Source organism: Poecile atricapillus, chromosome 6 (genome assembly GCF_030490865.1).
Source record: "Poecile atricapillus isolate bPoeAtr1 chromosome 6, bPoeAtr1.hap1, whole genome shotgun sequence".
Taxonomy (NCBI): Eukaryota; Metazoa; Chordata; class Aves; order Passeriformes; family Paridae; genus Poecile; species Poecile atricapillus.
Window position 1 is genome coordinate 12,999,326 of NC_081254.1, and position 14,253 is coordinate 13,013,578.

Here is a 14,253-nt window from a genome sequence, read left to right on the forward strand (position 1 = left end):
TTCCACTGTTCCACAAGCCAGTAAGCCTTCTGAGGTTAGAAGGGATGGTTAAATTTTCTTTCAATTTTTAATTAGAAGATAAAATTAGATAGTGAAAATGTGTTGTTTTATATTTCACTGAGCTTTGAGTATTAAAATTTGCTGAGCATACATCTCAAGTCCAGGACAGCTGGAATTTCTTTGCACAGCATGATACACACCACTGTTGTATTTAGGTAATCATGTGAGTTTGCACCTGGAACTCTCACACTTTTATCTTATTTTCAGGAGACAAAGAGTTCACTAATGTTTTCAGCTCTCAAGATGACAGAACTCAGTTTTCCCCCAGGGAATTCTGATAACTCTCTAAGAACAACGCAAACTGAACTAATTCTGAGAATTTCAGTTTCTACCTCTTCACCATATCCAACAGAAGCTGGCAGATTGAAGAGGTGTGATATATCAAGCTAGGGCACATTAATTCTCTGCATGAGATTTATCTAACAGGGTGTAACGTCCTCAGACTGAACAACCTAAGAATGACTGAACTGAGCTCTGTGTTTGCAATGTGCCTGGAAAGAAGACAATCCTTTCTGAGGTGAAAAAAAAGAAAAAAAATCTGTCTCAGGTCACCAACTGCATTATTCTCACAGGTCCTCTAGAGGAAGGAACAAAATCAAGCTCTTCAGGTTTTCTTAACAGCAAAATAACTACAAGCTGAATAGAAAGACAAAACCTCAAAACCCCAGAAAGACAGATAAGCCATATAAGAGAGCTACAAAGGGAAAGATGAAAATATGCACATTAAGGTAAAAATGCAAGTTTTGTAAATTGAGTATCTAATTCCACAGAAACATTTTCTGAGTCATTGTATTTGATTTGAATTTTTATCTAGAAAGCAAGCTTTGACTAATACAGCTAATTTCTTATATACTCTCAGGTCAGGGACTAACTCACCTTCAGACTACTTAGAGCCTGATAGACTGAGCAGCAATCAAACCTACCTACCTCTGGATTTTCCATTTCAGTGCTGGATTCTGGATCACACAAGCCAACCTGAGCTTTTCTGATATAATTCTTGCCCATGTGGTAAAAAATCCCTTTTCTAGATCAAACTCAAAATTCAGAAACAGATTTTGTGTTAGCATTTGTTAGTTTCTTTTTTTCTGTATATTTTTTTCTTTTTGTATTCTGTGTTTTTGCAAAGTACCTAATCTCTTATACTATCAGGGTTGCATGGATGAAATTCTGAAGAGCATTATGCCCATTGCACTCAACTGAGACCAGTGTTTGCTTCTGTAAGCTATTCCATCACTGACAGTCACCCAGGTCCTCAGCTCCTTCAAGGAAAAGGCCACAAAATCCTGATACTTGGAGAACCAGTAATTTATATCATTCCATCTCTTTTGGGGAGTGGGGGTGGTGTTTTTCGGTTTTGGTTTTCTCTGAAAACTTCACAAGTTCATATATATATTGAAACTAAAATAAAACAGAAATGAAGTGATAGGCTCTATACTCAGTCTATACACAGAAAAGGGATAAAGTGAAAAATGTTTGTACTGTGGCATAGACATATTTAAAATATTGATATTTTGATTTTATTTTTGCTAATAGATATTCACTCTGGTCTAAAATATACATTATCTGAAAGTACCCAGAATGTAAAACCTATCCTTTAATTTTGATAACGACAATAGCGTTACACAAAAATTGAGGACTAGATGGAATCATACTTTCTAGAAATGAGGAGTTTGTCTCAAGCCCAGGCTGACTAGAGAATGCTTTATACCAGTGTTAGGGATAACCAGTGTGGGGATTTTGTGAACTGGTCCCAGGAACTAAGCCTGACAGTGTTCATCTGTGAGGTCCAGCTATCCCAGATAATCCAACCTGTATGAAAACTTCTGTAGCTACAGGTGGATTTCCTCTCATTTATTTATTGATTTATTTTATTCTTGTCATAATGCAATAACATCAGCCCATTAACAAAAGGTTAATATATATTCTCCCAGAACTCCTGTACCACAACTGGTTCTTGCTGGTCACTTTTCTTCTTCTCTTCCCCCTTTATCCATGCTCACACACCACTGAGTGGAGCAGGAGTCAGGAGGTAGATCTTGGCCAGGACAGACAATTTAAGAAGCACAGATCTATATCTGTAACATAATGAGGAAAGACTCCACGATGCCTGTGGCAGGGATGAAATTTATTAACAAGCATGCTGCTGTCTCAGTCTTCATCTTCCCTGGCCAAGCACTTTAAACCAATTATTTATACCCCATTACATCTGGAAGTATTTGGGGAGGACGGTCTCAAACACAGAAAGACTGGCTCAGGATACGTGGACTTTTTGTACTTTATTATGCTTCACCCCTTCATTAATTCCATCCTAAGGTTGATTAAATGTATGTGCTAATGTAGATTTTCCCAGATAATATATTGCTTGTCATTTTACTTTCACTGCTGCCACATGGCATGTCTGACTCGTGTGTTCTGGGGAACCTCCCAGTTAATTTTCCTAATGCTGTGGAGTGTGGGTGTTCCCCGATAACATTAGCCTTCATTTTTCTACTTCCTATTTATCAGTGGAGAGAATAAATATAACACAATCTTTATAGAGAACTATATCAGTAGTGAATGTAAATCACATCTAAGTGCTCTACAGGGAAAATGTAATATTATAGTATTATGCTTTGAAAAGAATGAATGAATTGGATTTTCTGCAATATGTTTACAAATATTTAGTAAAGAGGAAAATAAATGCAGTTCAGGTGTTTCTTTACCATTGTCTCTGGTTTATATCATTCAACTGAATGATACACTTGACACTTTACTCCAACATTATTTATATATACATATTTAGATATGTATTTTCATATTTAGATATCAAACATGAATTTAAATTTGCATGTATGGTGACCATCGTGTAATCTGTTAGATCAAAATGTTGCTGTCCTCTTCCTCCAAAAGCGTCTGCAGATTACTATGCAGAGAAATACAATTATGTCTACTGTATTTTTGGCATGAATGGCAGACAGGATCTCATCAGAGCCTTCTTTCATTGCAGTGACCTGCTCTGTCCTTCACAGAAATGAACAATATTTTTGCCCTCTACACAAAAGCAAAGATTAGCTTTGAAAGCTAAGTGCTCATCACAGTGACAGCCATTATAAAGTGAAATATTTTAAATGCACTAATTCTAGATATTCATAGCTCTCATGTAAATTAAATAGCATTGCAAATTTTGTGAATAGTAAATGACAATAAGACATACATATTTATCTTCCTTACTACTGTTCTCTGCCATTCTTGCTCTGGTTTCATGCTATACCATGAGCTCATCTATGTTCTACACTGCCTATTTCAAGATATATTTCTTTTGCAGATGAAAAAGTGACAATTCTTTCAAAATAAAATACACAGTAAAAAAAAAGTCATATGAAAAGACTGGGTTAATATCAGAAGCCTAATGAAGTCATCTCATTATTGGAAATTAAATTGGTATTTTTTTGTTCTAAGTGGAGAATAAGCTTTGCTGAAAACATATTCAACAAATCTACCACTGCAAGGATTCCAAAGCCATTTTCAGAACCAAGGACAAGCTGAACTGGTCAGAGGCAGCCCTTCCTCCTCATATTATTCTCCTTGAACTGGAGAGAAATACAGATAATACAAAGAGCCTTACCTACTGAAAGAGAAATATTCATCCTTGAATCATGAAGTGGGTAAAGAAAAAGGAAGAAGTCCAGGGAGCACATGAATGTGTGGAAAAAGCATCAGGTGTGAGCTCCCATCCCTCTGTGTCATGGCAACCACCCTTGCATGGTTTCTGGTTCCATGTTGCTGTACAGAAGAGCACAGGGAAGAGCAGTGAGGAACAAGCTCACTGAGATATGGAGTCACTGGAAAAGTGGATATGCTGAAGAGAAACTCGGGGTGACTCTCACACAAAATGACACAGTGATGCATAGAATTTGTCAGTCTCAAAAGCAAAGAGAAACAGCATTTCATAACATGCCACAAGAAACTCATTATGAAGTAACGTGGACAGTCTGGACATTTGTGTTGGGGTCTCTGTTAGTTCAGTCTCCTTTGCATAATATTGTGAAAAACACTCGGATCTCCTGTTGTTTGGAAAAGATGATATTTCTGTACAGACCATAATTCTTACTTCCTGCAGTTTGCTTGTCAACAAGGGCTATTTCTTGCAGTAGTGCTCCAGTTTAGGAGCATTATATGGGAATAAAGGCTATTTTTCTTGCTGATACATTATTTTTAAATTCTGAGGGTTTTGTAGTGGCTGTGTAACACATATCATATATTCCTTTCAGAACACAAAACAAGTAGCATGGATATACTTAGCCTCACCTTTTTTAGTATGGAGGTTTAAGAATGTTTTCCACTTTAGCAGAGTAAACCTACTTTTAAACAGCAGAGACATGTAGGTAATCACCTCAGAGTCTGCATGGCAACTATCACCCCTGTGTACATCGCAAGCCTTCTGCTTAAGGAGTGGAAATCCTTTGCCTCTTTTAGAGCATAACTCTTATGCATTCAAGCTCCTGGGTTGTGCTCCTTTCCACTCCTCAGCACATCTCCTGCCATCCATGAATAGGGTGCAAGATAAATCCCTCCTGTTTCCACAGAAATTTACTGGTTCAGTTCCAGTCACCTTCCTGCAAGCACCTGCTGGTGCTCTCCATTCCTCCAAGCCACGCAGCCACACATCTGCTGGTCTGGCCACCCTGAAATCAGAACACTGCTCACCTCCCTCCTAGTTATGAGGGAGAGAGGAAAATTTTGGGCTGAAAAGTAGCAGGCTGTGACCAACTTAAAAATATACCTCTTTTGTCTCTGGCAATTACATTCCTTCATGAAGCCACAGTGACCCAGTGGTATTTAGAGGATGAGTTATATGTCTTTGCCTTCACATATAAACATTCAGAACAAGAAAAATTCAAAGCATTCAGTGGAAAAATATTCCTTCCCTAGTCTTTTCCCATTTTATGGGTAGTGGGAAACTAATTCCCTTAGAGTCACCCTTGAAAGCAGCTTGCTACCACTTCAGGAATGTTTTCCCATTCCATGTTCTTAAATTCCATCCATTTCAGAACTTAACTTGCACTATCAGTGCATAAATCTCTTTCAGCTCCTGTGTTGTACATGTGCCCATAAAACCAAAGCAGATTCCCAGAACCATTCTAATCATGGAGCATGTAAGGCAGGCAATACACTGAGCATCCCAGTAATGCCACCAATAAAAGCCCCAGCTACCCAGACCTATTGCAATATTGCTTGTTTTGCAGAACACCATTTCAGTAACCTTGCTTTGCTGAACCCCTTGTGATTGATTGCCACCATAGGCATCACTGCTCAAAGTGTCACTCATACACTTGCATTTATATTCTGTTCTCATCCATCTAACAAAAAGAAACGCTTGCATATTTTTTGACAATGATAAATTACAAGCTACTGAAGAGAGCAAAGACTTAGTTACTCTTTTAGAAAATCACATCCTGGACAAATATCTTCATGACACAGAGGATGTGATGGGGAGCACAGACAGTAGCAAATGAACAACAGCAAAGCTGGCAAGTAACCTCATTTCACTTTCCTTCCCAGCCACACTGAAGGTTATCACAGCTCTAATGTTCTCTCCCAGGACAGCAGGAACTGTAATGCCATCTACAGAAAATGAGACAAGGATAGTAAAAGGACTTCAGGATTCATGCAAAACATTTAGTCTTCTTAATTTCTGGTTACTGTTTTACAGCTGGAATTAAATGGCTCAGTTATAAATATGAGAAGCAGTTTAGCAATCCATGACAACAAACTTATAACCTTATGAAATAGCACGAGTCGGAAATTTTCCAGTCAAGATGTCTGTGCCTTGATTTTGTTTTTTCTTTTAACTGGAATATCTCAAACCTTCCTAAAGTGGGAGAAAAAAATAATACACAAAAGTAGACCAAATTGCTCCATCTATTCCATTTAGTTCATTGCTCTCAAAAGCTGTAACATACCTGAAGACTAAAGTAGAAAAAACAAAAACCTTTTGTCAAAAGAAACCCAGAATACTCCAGGGTTTGGCATTTATACTTATCCCATATAATTAAAGAAAAATATTAAAAAGGCATTCTGGAGAAATAGACAACTACATTAGAGGCTATATTAACAAACAGCTTAATTTCCCATAATTGGATTATGTGTTTTAGCTCACCAGTTCTATAGACTGGCCCCTAAGATGTTTTTCTTGTTAATTTGTGTATTGCATACCCAGTACAGAGAAGGTACAGATGCTACAGAATACACCAACCCCCTAGAATGAAGTGACAAATGTCTTCAGTGCAGCCAATTCCCCTCTCAGGAGGACTCTGATTCTTGGGTATGTCTCTTTGTGCTTGCACTGCTGAAGATAAAACATGATGGGCTCTGGAGAAACCAATATTTACGTAAGCCTGTATGTCCCTGTGGTTACAGAGCTGCCTGTAAATGTGGGCTCCACAACAGGAGTACCTTCAATCAGCTTTTTGACAGCTACATCTCTATGAAGAAATGTTTGGGCATTAAAGCTTTAGGTAGCGGGTGATAAGCAGGAATTTCAGTTCACTGCAAGGGAAACCGGCAATTTGGGGTAGCCCCAGGATAAAACTCCTATGAATAATTGTTAACAGGCGCATTCTCAAACTGTTCCAGCAGATATTCCTTCCCTAGCCCTGACTCCTCTCTTGCACCCAACCATATTATCATGGGGTGAGTGGAGTTACAAATTAACCTGGTTACAAGTAAGAAGAGAAGGTTTAAGGTTTTTTTCTATGTCTCATTTTGTGACAAAGACATTTAGTCACACAGTTCGTTTCCTTGTTGAAAGCGAAGCTAAATTTACCATCGAGCTACTAAGATAGGGGTTTTTTGAAGCTCATGCTGTTTATGATCTTCTTATGTTTAAGAAATTCCTGTCAGAACAAAGTATTTAGATTAATATTGGGAAAAAGAGAGACAATATCTTCTGTTTAGAACAGAATGTTTATAACACGTATTTCTATCATCTCTTGTTACTTTCAGACTGTCATCTTTACTGGAAACCTCAAAAAGTAAGAGTGACATTCCCAATCTATGCACATAATCTGCTTTAAACCACATCAGAACGTAGACCTAACTTCTCTTTTCTGTAAATGTGGACATGGAATTTCTGAAACTCTGAAAAGGCCTGTGAAGTGTCATGCTTTGGCAATCATGGAAAAGTCAAAATAGGACTGATACTCAGCTCTGAAAATAAACAAACAAACAAGGATAAACCTTTTATAAATAAAACAATATTCTAACTTTTCCACATTAAAAAAAAAAAAAACTCAAAACCCCAGACAGAAGAAAAACCCACCCCTGTACTTAGAAAATATATTTGATACAGACTTAATCACATCTAGCCAGGAAGATGCCATTTCATGAATCAGAGAAGAGCACCCAAGTTTGGCTAGGAACAGCTAAATTTACATGTGGACAGACCTTGCCTGTATCAATAATAATATTTTCTGAACACAAAATCATGCAAAGTAATGGCATTAGTCATACAAAAGCAAGATGAGTACATAAATAAATAATGGATGGGCCAGAGCCATAAATATTTGAGTGGGTGTTTCTGTGTTTAAACACTAAAAACTACTGCAACAATCTGACCTGAACATGACACTGCTTCAATTTTGGAAATAATAACAAGATCTTCATGTTCTGCAGGAAGAGAAAAAACAAAGGTTGTTTAGGTTTGTTTGTTTTTTAAACACCTAACTCCTCTAGTCCCCAAAATAATCAGAAAAAACAGTAGCCAACTTTTTAAGGTAGTTATCATGGTCAAAGGCCGCTTTACCTTCTTTATAAACATTTCGAAAAGCTCTTCCATCAAAAAGAAAGTAAAGGCACTTGTAAAAAAAAAGGGTAACTCTTTCAAAGCTTCTCACTTTATACAATTTGCAGTCTAAATACTACAACAAGTACATGTGAAGCCAACTTTCACCTTCACCAACCTCAGATTTTGTAAGGTTCCACCTCTCATCACTGAAACAATGCCTGTTGATTGTTTTTCAGAAACATTGCTGGCCCATTTTGTATGACACGAAATATAAGGCACCATCTCTAATTTTTGATTGTCTTTTTCCTGCAAATGGTCACTGTCACCAGTTCATACAGTAACAAGGGCAGTCACTGTTCTCCTTCTAAATGCTCTGAAAGTTTCCCAAAATAATCTGGGATTTCAGGGGGGCCCAAATTTTGTTAAAGTTACAAAAGCTGTCTGAATACACCTCTGTATATTATGTAGTAAACTCATTTTCCTGATCAACTCTGGCAAACTAAGTGCATCCAGAGCTTGCAAACTCAAAAGCTTAACGATGAGTGACAGCATCCAGTCCATTGAAGGATGAATCCTACAGAAACACAAAGCAGTAGTTTTCCCATATAATTTAGAACAAAGTAGGGTCTGATTTTCAGTTCTTAAAATTATTACAATTTATGGTTTAGAGAAAGACAGAAAGGGAAGAGATAATTCAGAAAAGAAGCAGTGAGTGGGAAAATAGCAAAACAGTGTATCATTCTTTCTCCTTCACTACACACATTCTCTACCAGCTTGGATTTGGGTGCTACCATCTTGCTTTAGCTGTTGGATCTGACTGCAGCAGCAGCTGGTAACCATTCCTCAGCTCTACTCTATGCACAGGATACACCAGTATCAAAATTAAGGAGCGCTGCTTTTGGTGAGCAGACAGGGCAGCAGTTTTATTGCTGGCCTGGGGTCAGGAGTGTGTGAGCCCCAGAAGCAGATGTGGAAATGCTGAAATCCTGCTGCTGGGAAGGGGCAGTCACACTCCTGACAGGCACAGGCAGCGAGGGGACACCGCGACACAAACACTGCCGGAATGCAGAGGTGAAGTCCCGGGGTGAAACCACAGACAGGGGACAAAACTGCACAGAAAAACCCTGAATAATGCTCCCATTGAATGTGTCAATGGCTGCAAGGGGTGGGAACAACATCTTTTTAAACACTCTTTTGCCAACAGATATTGATATTTAGAATGAAGCAGATACGGCTTTTCATACTGACAGAGTGATGGCGTATAAGGAACGTGGTTAATTCCACTTTATGGCACACTGCTGAGGCCACAACACAGCAGCAACCCTCAAATCAGATGTTACAGCACTGAATTATGAAAGATTACAACCTCTCCAGAATAAGAAAACATTGAAATATCCCAAAAAATAAACTAATGAGTCAGTGAAAAATAGCACCAGCTTTGACTAGCATTTTTATGGTGTTTTTATATCTTAAAAATGCAACCATGTAACTGGAGTGTTAAAATCACATTTCCCCAAATCCAGAGTCCCTGTGACAGCCCTATGACATTCTGCTTCGGTAAAGCTGGCTTTATGTTTTAGTAAATTTTGTGAATTTAAGTAAATTAAGAGATCTAAGGTCAGAATTGCTGGACAAAACAACTAAAATGCAACCTGTAAAACAGGCAGTACTCTGCAGGCTTGAACCAGGAGTCAGTCAAGCAAAGGGGCACCACCAAGAACTTCAGGCAGGCCAGAGATACTGATGATAATGTTTAATTTACTCTCCAACTCAGGATCCATTCTATCAATAAGTCATAGTTTTCCAAAGAAAATTATCTTGTGATGTTAGCTCACATTGTCAGATACCAGAAAGGCAACATTGAAATTTCTCCTAGTGGCAAATGGCTGTGAAAAAATAAAAGAAGGCAACAGCTTCTATTAGACCAGGGAGAAGTAAAGATCCAATTGAACTGTGGTCCAATGACAGACAAAGAGAACAGTCCCTGGGTCAGCTGGGGGGTGCTGGAACATTCTCCATTCCCCAAATCTTTTCTTCAAGTTACCCTGGGCAAGCCAATTGAAAAATTCACCTAAGATGACAGAATTTTTAATAAAAAGCTGCAATCCTGATAATGGAGCATGGACATGACAACTTAGTATACTTCAGATTTTTCACAAAGGAAAATGCAGTTAATTCTGGAACCGGTCTCCAAAACCCAAGTGAGTGTAAGACAGATGTCAGCTTTTCCTAGGAGAAGACAGACAGCTCTGTGAGAGAATGCAGTGGAGTTTATGTTTCTGAAAAGCAGACAAAGCTGAGGGATAGAAAGAAATATGTGTGCAGTCTGTAACAAGGACCTTCTGTGGGAAGAATAGTTTAGGGGACAGATTTTGGGACTGTGTATCAGGACACCTGGGCTTAATTTTGGTTATGACACACATTACCTCCCTGCCAGGAAGATATCCTGCTTTGCTTTGTTTCTTGAAATGCAGCTCAGAGGAAATGAACAATATGATATATACCAATTGATGGTATCTTGCCACTTGAGGCAAGAGAAATATTTATAGCAGAAGATTTTTCATTCATCCCTAATGGGACACTTAGACCACTATAAATTTGCTTATTTGGGCCTCAGCCAAAGGACTGCTTCATTAAAAAATGGTCCTAAGATTCTGTTTCTGATTACACAGCTCTGTTTCCTGTCTTCTCATTGGGATCTATGCACTGAAAACCAGATCCCTACTCTATTTCAATCTTAAAAGCCAACCACTTTTCTGATTTTATTCCAGCAGAATATATATATATATATATATATATATTACTTTTAAGCTCAATATAAAATACAGGTGTATTGTGTAAGTTCAGAGTACAGGGTAGGTTTCTGAATAAAAAGGAGAATTTTTTCAAATCTGTTGTTTGGATAGATTCTGTTGAGCTCCTTCTCTTACAATATAAACATTTCTATGCGTTTTGCTGCTGCATTTTTCCCAATTTTGTCTGGGATAAATTGCTCTGAGTGTACCACAGGGTATCAAGTTAGAGAAGTCCCTACCAGATCATGATAAAAGTGTCCCAAGGCTTACTGAACTCTGAGATGGCTGTCTGTGGTTTCCTGGGACAGAGACTCTTCATGGTAGCAGAGTATGTTCTGATACAGAAGCACCACACAGCTCTTTATTTTAGGAGTACAGGCTTTAAGAGCCTTTTTGCACTAAAAATCAACTTTCATATTTCTACTCACATCAAAGTCTGTTGCGTTCCTAGTGAGTGTGGGCAAATGGTTCGGAGGAAAGAAACACCTCCCATATGTTCTGAATTTCAATTTGGTGAAGGAATAATTTGTTTTGCTTTGGTAAGGTCTCAGCTGGAATAACACATCCAGCTTGGGAAGCGATGATAATGATGAATGACCAAACACATTAGTGCTGATTAGTCTAAAGAAAGGAGGCGAAATGTCTGTCAGTCCTAAAAACATCTAAAAGAAATGCAGAGAGGAATGGAAGAACCTGCTCTATATTTAGGATTAGACAAGAAGCTTTAGGTTTAAAACACATGAAGGAAGATCCAAAAGAAATGGTAAGCAAGAAAGTGTTTAACAGTGAAGGCTTGTTTCATTTGCAGTTCTTGAAAACTTCAGTGGGAGAACAAGGTTGAAAAATTGTCTGTCAAGAACAACACAGGTTGTCTCAAAGAGGGCCCAGCCCATTGTTATTTGCACATCCCTCTCATGCTGCCCAGAGTGGAATCATCCACCCTTCTACCACCTCCCAGTATGAAACTCTCATTCTAATGTTAGCTTTCTTTTGAATAATCTGATTAAATTATCTGTGTATTTTGTTTCTAGAGTAGGATTGAGACTAAAATATGCATAAAGTACAAGAATACAAAAATATATAAAAATATATAAAAATATATAAAAATATATAAAAATATATAAAAATATATAAAAATATATAAAAATATATAAAAATATATAAAAATATATAAAAATATGCACCTTCAGTACAAAATACATGGCTTTTACCACACAGTTATGAATTTCAGTTACTGCTTTCAGTTTAGCAGGTGCAAAAACTCATGCACACAAATGCTTCAAAAGCTTTTGCTGAAAGCCTGTTCATCAATTTGCAGCAGGTACAGAGCATTTAATCCCCCTTTTTTGTGTTAGGTATTATTCCATCAATACTATAATATTGGTATTATAGTATTGACATACTATAATACCAATATTGTAAGTACTACTTTTTAAAAACAAAAATAAATAAGAAAATATAATGGAAAAACTATTACAGTAAAACACTGTACAGTTTTCTGTGGGTTATAATCAGATATTTATTATTTTTCCTCTGAAATTTGAGCTTTTATATTTAGCGACTTCAAATTCTGGCACCTTGACCTAATATAAACGTTTACAAATCAGCACAAGATCTACAAAATATTTTATAAAAGCTCTATTTTTATAATGAGACCTTTTTGCATTTGTCTACCCCAACACAGCAGAGCTACATTTCTCAAAACCAGGCATGAGATCCAACATACACTGCTAGGGGCGTTTTTGCTAAATTAACTAAGGAACAACAATAACTAATCAATATGAGAGTAAATCTAAGTGAAAGGGTTGATAAGTTATATTAAATATAACACTTTATCTTCAGGAGGGAAACAACACATAAAGTTTAAGAGCAATTCAAACTGGCAGCCCCAAAATAGGGTTAAAATCAATAACTGTGAACTTCCTGCAGGTAGATTACAGAACACAGTAATGCACTGTAAGCATATGTAATATAGAAGTTTGTTCATCTAACTCCACAGTCCCCAAAAAGGGTTCAGATTTTTTTTCCTACTTTCATTTAAAATTCTTGAATACAATGGACATGCTGATAGCAATTTTTAGATGAGGAATTAAACTTTAATTTTCAATATTTTGTTGGCTTTTACTGAGAATTGTTCCACAGTTTACTGAAGAGGAAGGCTTTACAGACAATGAGGGAAAACCTCAAACTTCACCCTTCCCACTTGTGGGGATTCAAGAAACACTTCTGTTATTCACTCAGCAGGCATTAGAAGTTTTCTGCTGGTCCCTAAAGCCGCTGTGGGGACTACACTTCCATCTGCAGAAGAACAAAATTATCTGATGAAGTTAGAAGTGGTCAGCAGAAGATCCAGATTCTAAAGTCAGTTATGCAGCCATTGATTTCAAGGAAAGCTTCATATTTTAGCTGAAAAAAGTAATGTTTAAAGAACCATGCCTTTCCCCCAATGCCACCAACTACCTACAGTGTTTCCTTATAAAATTCACTTCTTCACTAATGCATCATTTACATTTCTCATTGGTCCTTGAACTAATTCCTAATCCCAGATGCTTTTTAAAAAATTAATTAATTTCCTAATTTAATTGAAGCTGTTTATCAATTATTATAAATATATGTATAGATATACACACATTCTTCCTACAATTTTTTAGATATTTGTGCAATATTCTATGTAAGTTGCAAAGTTTCTTCATAATGTTTGATGTAATTCACCAAATTGTCTTGAACCCCTTTGAAAGCTTACTTCACTGATTAATATTTCCTAGCAGGAAATCTTTAAAATCCCCATGCCTTAAATATTTTCATATGCTGGAGTCCTTCTTAAGTCTAGTGGATAAATAGAAACTATAGCTGTATAAATATACATATATATATACATAAATATATATATATAAATATATACATAAATATATATACATACACACATATACATACATATATATACACATACACACATACATACACATATATATATATATGCACAAAATTTTCTCCTTTTGGTTTGCAGTTTTCTCCCTCCAAAACAGCTGAATACCATACAATAAATTTAGACTTTAGTTGGACTACCTCACTCCTTTGTATATTGGCCTTATTAATTTCTCTCTTCAGACTATGCCCCTTATCAATCTCTTCCCTAAATCCATTTTACTTCTTTTGTTTTATGCAAATGAGACATTTTCATTAAATAAATATTAGCTGTGAAAAGCAAGGAGTTGAGAAGGAGGAAGAGATTTGATGAAGGGAATTATATAAATATTTTTGTTGTGGATGTTTTATTTAATTTTTATGTCGTATCTCCTACTCTTGTACAGACCAGTATTTAAAACTCTCATATTACTTGAATTGCTTCATGGCTAGCATTAATTCCTTCCCTGTTCTTTCTATTGATTTGGAAAACAGTTCAAGGGATTAAAAAGCCATTTGAAAATTTGTAAAAATACATCTAGAAATTATTCTATTGACATACCCTATTTTCAACAGAGGTAGTGTAGATTTGGGCTGATTCTCTTCGCTCTTCCTCTTCTTTTGGAAATTGTTGTGAGAGAAAAAACAGTTAAAAATGTATTTGCTCTTGCTGCTTAATCCCTACATAAAAATCCTAATGCTGTGTTAGGGATACCAGAATCACCATCA